At 41.7% G+C, this 7,230-nt stretch overlaps 1 long non-coding RNA gene across 6 annotated transcripts; it reads left to right on the top strand.

Moving 5' to 3' along the window:
- Nucleotides 1-436: 436 nt before the first annotated feature.
- Nucleotides 437-6,416, top strand: LOC103639269 (uncharacterized). Of its 6 annotated transcripts, XR_002265311.2 has the most exons (8): nt 439-1,621; nt 2,531-3,521; nt 3,597-4,499; nt 5,117-5,182; nt 5,305-5,368; nt 5,449-5,854; nt 6,055-6,120; nt 6,204-6,416. It is a non-coding gene; the product is annotated as an uncharacterized lncRNA (long non-coding RNA). The 6 variants fall into 6 exon arrangements; XR_002265310.2 differs by having other exon boundaries at nt 437-1,621; nt 3,597-5,182; XR_002265309.2 differs by having other exon boundaries at nt 437-1,621; nt 3,597-3,668; nt 3,789-5,854.
- The last annotated feature ends 814 nt before the right edge of the window (nt 6,417-7,230 follow it).

The following is a 7,230-nucleotide window of genomic DNA, read 5'->3' as shown; positions in this document are numbered from 1 at the left end:
CGGCTCCGAAGTGGAGGCGCGTCCGGCGTGTGGCTGCAGCACTGCAACGTGAGCGCCGTCTTCTTCCTCGCAGGCAGCAGCGGATTCCTTCACGCAACCTCTCGCTCCACTCCAACAACCCAAAGATGGCGTGGACTCCCGACTCCGACCACCGCGGCGAACCAACGCTGTCGAGTATATGTATATCACGCCCGCCCAATCGCAGGGACCCGTCCGAGTCACACAAGGCATAGACAAATATATCCGACGGCAGCATGCGCACACGTCGCAATACTTGAGCTTAAGATAAAACGCCTACACTTGTCGTTGGTATTCCTACTTCTGGCCATCGATCTATTAATTAATTTCTTTCATTCTTTGTACACTCGCGTTCTTCTCGTTAACAAAGTGGTCCATCAGTCCGTGCTCACACAATAATCTCTACTACACCTTAAGAACGCAGTGAGGGCGTCCACAGAGCATACCGTGCCCCCGCCCTCCGCCAATCTCGCAGCTGTCACCAGCGCCCGCCCCATCCATGGCGCCCAACGCATTCAACACCGGATCCCCCGCCAATCTCGCAGCCGTCACCAGCCCCGTCCCCGCAGCCGTCACCAACGCCCGCCCCATCCATGCCGCCCAACGAATTCAACCCCAGATCCCTCGGTATGGTGCCGGAGACCGCGCCCTTCCCACCTTCCCCACCGGATCCGGCATGGCAGATCCATGGCGCCCACCGGATCCCTCTCCCTTGCCCTCTTCAATACCGGATCGACCGCGCCATTCACCACCGCACTCACCTACTATCGATGGCCCGTCCACCATTATCGATGGCCCGCCCGCCTCGCTGGCTCCCCTCTCCCTCCTCTCTCGCTCCACCCCTCCCAACTGCCCCTAGCCTAACTCGGGCCACAGAGCGGCCGCCCCCTTCACCGGAGAGGTGGCATCCCACGTCGGACGCAGAGGTGCACCTGCGTCGGCGCCACGACACTTGACCCAGGTGAGGTCGCTGTCGATGCCACCATGTCTTCTTCATCTATCTACTAGCCTCATCTCGCCGGCGACGAGATCCACCGCACCGCCTTCCTTCCCGTATTCCCTCGCCGTCCCATTCTATAAGGATCTCCGCCGTCATCCCGGGATAGTTCTCCGAGATCAGCCCCATGTGGCCTGGTGCGTCCCGCTGCTCTGCTTGTGGGCGTCCACATTTGCTTCACCGTGCCCCGCCAGCCGCAGCTCCGTGCGCAAGGAGAGAAACATGGGGACCTGATCCTGGACGATCGCAGGGACAACATGGAGCTGTCGATTGTTGGATCGGATAGCAGGGTCTTGGGCGCCACCGTGGCGCACGAGCTTAGAGCGTGTGCATCCAACAGCAGGTGAGCGGCGGCGTGCACGGTAAGCCGCAGGGCAGCACGGGCCATGAGCACGAAATCTGCCTCCACGGTTTCGTGCCTGACTAGGTGGGGATTGGCTGCATAGAAGAAACACACATCAGATCAATATATGCTTAACGAGTGCTTGATTAAATGCTGGAACAAAACATCGTGTCCTAGGTGACAATGGTCTCTAAGTAAGGCGAGAATGGCCACCCATGGGAATCACTGGATCTGTTTGCGCTCGTCATCTGGTCCAGCACTAGGTCAGTTTTGTCTATACTTGATCTTGTTTGCTTTGCATATAAATTATCATACCATTTTTGTAGAATTGACGATTATCCCAGTTTGATTCAGGAAGCTAGGTATTAAGTGATGTGATGGGGTAGTTGCAAAGTACCAAATTTGTGTTATGATAGCTCATACGATTCTATATTGTTGCAAAAGTGTCCAGTTTGTTTCAGAAATGCATAACTTCTTTTGGTATGAAATTCCTCCACATTTTTCCTGAGAATATTGCAATATGACCTTAATAGCAACTTTTTGATTGCTATTTCAAGTGCCCTTGCTCGTGGGTCTATTTTGGTGGATACTAAGTGAAATAATACTGTTTCTAATTGTATCTTCTCTTTTGGGCTTGTGTTTTGCTTGGTATTGCTTCCCTGCTACAATCCTAGCTATGTAAGCTTGTTGTCTGATGATTCTTTTTCCTTTATGTTCATCTCATTTTGCCATATGGACCACAAACAGTAATATACTATGAGGTCCCTCCGTGATGTAATTGTATGCATATGAGGAACTTGTTTCTAACAGTGTGCTGATGCAGTCTGTGCCACTTAAACACTATCTTTGGCTGTTGCTAGATATCACACAAGATCAATTCCAATTTTATTTCATTGCATGGAACTAGATGGCTTTAATAAAAGAGATCGTTATTTTTGTTTATCATGTAGTGTTAAGTATATTCTGTAGGTTAGTACCAACTTTTTGTGTAAATGTGTTCCAGGTATCTGGGTTTTTCTTGATATGTCATTTATTTTTGTTCATTTGGATAGAGACACCCTCTTTGTTTCTATTCACTTGGACATAAGATGATAATTTAGAATTTGCTTCCTCCTGCCTAATGGTAAATCATCATAGATTAACATTTTTAACTTTTACCCGGTTTCACTCAGGTCTTGAGCATGAGTAGTGTAGGAGCTCCAGGACCAGTTCTTCCCCTTCTCACAGAATCGCCCTCCCTGAGGTGCCAAACCTTCTAATTTTGTATAACTTCAATGAATCCTTGAAAAAGCATTGATGCTTTGTAACTGGTTGCATACACCTCACATATTTTTTCATCTATGTGTCCAACTGCAATGCATTAGAATTCAGCTATGATATGGCATAATAGATTATAACAGTAGTGCTTTTCTTTAGTTCCACATACACTATGTTGATGCTTCTAAAAATTCTAGGTTTACTTTAATGTATATACATACACTATATCTCTGTTATTGTGAACTTGATTCTTTTCTCCTTTTTTCTGAACATTTTCCTGGAATAGGAATAACCTCAAACTTGTGTGCCTTAATAAATCTTGATTTAATGGCAGATATTGAAACCCTTGAAGTTGAGAGTGCCACAAATGGAGATAAGAATCTAGATAATGCTCTTATGTGGCACGATAAGAAAAACATAAGGGTCACAAAAATATTTTAAGTTTTATGTGGTTTCAGTTCTTGCAAAAGTAAAGTAGTTCTGATCGCAGAAATATTTTGCTCTTTTTAATTCCTTGGTATATGTACATTGACAAGTATGTGATATTATAATATTTGAAGAGTTGCCATTTTGATCATCATCTTCATTTATACTTTTTAGGTCAGATCTATTAAAGCATCAGCATTAATTTTACAAGCTTTTGGTTTAGTTGTATGTGATATTAGCTTAATGTTTGGGTCAGATCTAATCATGTAGTGTACAATGCATGTTTGTTTCCAAATACTACTAAATTAACTATAAACATTAAGCTTTAATGCAGCTATCTGCAATTTTTAAATACTATGCTTTCCCCGGTCTGTCCTTTTCATCATTCATATCCTCCCGGCTCTAAACTTGCAGGGACTTGAGCAACAACTACTTGCACGATTCAATTCCTTACCAGCTGCCATCAAACCTTACCTATCTGTAATGCGCCCCCAACCTGTACAGGTTTTGTTCATGCTATTTGATTCTTGAGATTTGAATCCGAAGCGAACGCAGGAACCTGGCGAAAAACAACTTCTCTGGTAATCTTCCGTACTGCATATCCAACTTGGTCTCGCTTGAGTACCTGTAAGTTACTATTCCATTGGTAAAGATGTGATTTGTTCAGTGATGATATTTTTGGTTAGCACAATCTAACTGCAGTGAACCACTGCCTGCAACAACCTTAGCCACAACTCGTTGTTTCAGGAAATTGGAGAATTGTTTGGAAGCCTCAGTTCACTCGCAGAACTGTAAGGCATACTGAACCGCTGTTTTCGTACGCAAGCTCGACTTGAGTATTGTGTGGTTGAAATTTTTGATCCTGTACAAACTATTTCAGTATTGACTGTTTTCTTCATTAGAAAATAAGTGTAATTTTGAGCACATATATAATATTCAAAATATAACATTGCCACCAAATAAAAATGCAACATACTTCATCTGGCCACAAATTTAAGCCCTTCTACGTCTGTCCTAAGTCAAAAAAAAGTTAACTCTGACTAACAATATATTATCTGAGATTAAAATTTATTATATTATAAAATTAGTTTGTTTGCAGATACAACTTTTTTTAGGAAAATGTTTTTTTAAAAAAATGCATTCACAATCACTTGATCTGTCCAAGTGAGGATGATGATATTGTCAGTATGATGATTAACTGCTCTTAACCCTATGAATTTCATCGTATTATAACTACAATCCTTGGAGAGACATATCTTACAACAACCTCACGAGAATCTTCCTTTCTCAATGGGCTCTCTGTCAAAACTTTCTAGCCTCTAAGTATTATTCAGATGCTCCCCATATATCTGTATTTCTTTCTCGTGGCTCTGATAGTTTCCTTCTTGTGCCTGTTATGCAAAACAATCAGCTGTCGGGCATGGTTGATGTCGTCAGCAACATAAGCCTTGCAACACTGTAAGTAGCTTCCCACACACACACCTTGGTTCGCACTCGCACCGAAAACAATTTTGAGCTAATATTATTGGTGACTATGCATTCCACTCAACTTCCGCACGGTGCTTCTAATTAAATGAAGTTAACCAATTGCAGAATGGAACTGATTCTGCATTCCAGGCTGTTGACAATAAACCATCCCAAACATGCTACCTAATGGCTCTAGATCATGCTACAAACAATTATGGAACAAGTTGTCGCATCTTTTTCCCTTTCTTTATAATAACAATTAGATTGAATTTGCTTAAAATTTCCCTTGTCCCATTGTAATTTCTGAAACTTAGATTGAATTTGCATCTTTTCCCTTTCTTTGTTCATTTAATCATTGTGTACTAACATTTTGTCAAATAGTTCATGTTCATTTAAACTTTTCTTCTATTAGACTGATAGTATTTCACATACTATACTAAATGAGTGTGAGTCCACTGTTCTGTTCTTTAACCTCTCTCTAGGAAGAATCCATGGTCTGTATTGTTTTACTGAAAAGGGGATGTGCTAACTTGTTGAGATTACACATGGCATTTACATTTGTATATGTTTTGTCCATTTCCATTTCTTAAATAAAATATCCTTTGCAGATTTTTATCACAGTTTACTTCTTCAAAGCAACCATGGATGAAAATTTCAGTTTAGCTGATATTGAGGTAGCTCTGATCCCAATCTTGACAGGGTCATGTGAATACGTTAGTGCCTTAGTGGAGATTATTTGATACGACCTTCAAAGTTCAAACATTTCTTACAATAATAATTGATATCTGTTACTCAGAACCACATTCGAACCTTGTATATGACTTAAAGGTTTTTAATAAAACTAGACTCCACTCCACTAGGTATGACCCCCCTAATCCCCGTCCTCACCTTCATGCCATCAGTATTTTCATGTTAGTACACTAACTGCGCCCTCATGTAGGCTTTCTGTGCGCTCCTGGACAAGCAATTGCAGTTTGGAAGGATAAGCAATTGTGGTCTCATGTAGGGTTTCTGTCTTCTTATATTTAACAACTCTTTCACCTAACATCTTGAGGTGACTTTAGTTTCTTGTCTTTTATATGTATCCTGACATAAAACCACTGCCTATTTTCTATTTGTGCATGTGCAGATATTTCATATATTTAACAACTCTTTCACCGGACCTCTTGGGGCGACTTTACTTTCTCGTCTTTTATGTATCCTGGCATGAAACCAATGCTTATTTTCTATTCGTGCATGTGCAGGTGTTGTACTGTTTCTTATAATTTTCCAGCAACTTTGATTGGGAGGAATTTTGTTTGAGCTTGTGGGCCCAATTCATATCAGTTCCCTTACAGATATGACAGGTAATTTATATGTATTGCTTTGTTCTCGAATAGTGCAGTGGTGCATAGTTCCTATTTGTGCACTGTGCATTAACTGTTGTTTGTTGTGTGGCCACACCTTTCCATTCCCTCCCTTTCATGTGCATCATTGCCAGTCACTAATAGATATGTTCTTTGGTTTTTGTCCTTTTATAGACTTGGGTTACATAAATGTGTTTCAGGTGTACACATCTGACTTAACATCACTTTTCTTATGGACCTGTCTAAGGTGCAAAGGCCACACAAAGGTTTGTTCTTCCTCTGCCTATCGAAGTTGTTCTACATGTTCCTTGGTGGTTGATCAATTGTTTTTTTTGCATAACTGGTGTAGGGATTTGGGGGTGATATATAGAGATCATAGTACATGTGGAGAAGGTTGACTATCTTTGGTATTTCAGCAATGCTCTTTTGCTTCACTCAGTGTTCAATGCAAACTTATGTTTGATTATTTGTTAAAACTGTGTACGCATTTGCTGGACCCTCGATCCATTTCTCCTTGTTTTGACAATGCTGTTATGACAAAATTTACACTGCATTACCAGGAGCTGGGCCAACATTTACCATCCTAATCAATTGTAGATTCTTAGCAATTCTTGACATCATTGTAATAATTGTATTATGCTGTAAATTTTTTAATTAAATAACATCACTGAAATGACATTTGCGTTGAGAATTGCATGTGGGTAAATGGATCTTGTTCATCGGCGCATAATCCACGCGTACTGAGTTTGTGAATCTACTCTCCTAACTTCTAAGGTGCTCACCATTTCAGAATTAAGGAGCAATCGTGTAGGTGTGGCACTGTGGCATGTCCCTGACCCCAGTGGCCCTCCTCTCAAATCCTCTGTTAGAGAACTACATGTGCAGGCGGGGGCTGAAATACCTAATGAGTATTAGCCCCTCATGAGGGATGACATTGTTATTGCGAACTGAGGAAGCTCGGACATCTACATAACAACAATGTTATACTCCGTACGATTCTATTTCTACCTAGAAGTTCTTGTTCAGAGTACAAATTCTAATCAGAGGTGTTGCTTTCCAGGCATGTTGTTATGGTGGGGGTTCTTAGGCGTGTGACATTGCTCAGTGAGTAGCTAGCAGATGCATAGTTCGTATAATATAAGTAGCATAACGAGATCATAATCGACCCAAATTTAAAACTGAGTTGAAGATCTGGTTTAAGCATTCGATGAAAGGTGATCCCCGGATATCTTGTATTCCTTCCTAGCGTTCATCTCTCATGAGCTATGAATTAACGCATGGACCGAGGAAGCGCAATGACAAGCCTGATAGCTTAGAACTGATGAAAGGGATGGTCTCTGAAACATGTATTATTATCCATCCCATCTTTGTTTAAT

This window comes from Zea mays, chromosome 9, assembly GCF_902167145.1.
Source record: "Zea mays cultivar B73 chromosome 9, Zm-B73-REFERENCE-NAM-5.0, whole genome shotgun sequence".
NCBI lineage: Eukaryota > Viridiplantae > Streptophyta > Magnoliopsida > Poales > Poaceae > Zea > Zea mays.
Note: the sequence above shows the minus strand (reverse complement) of the source record. Positions and strands in the feature narration are given on the sequence as shown.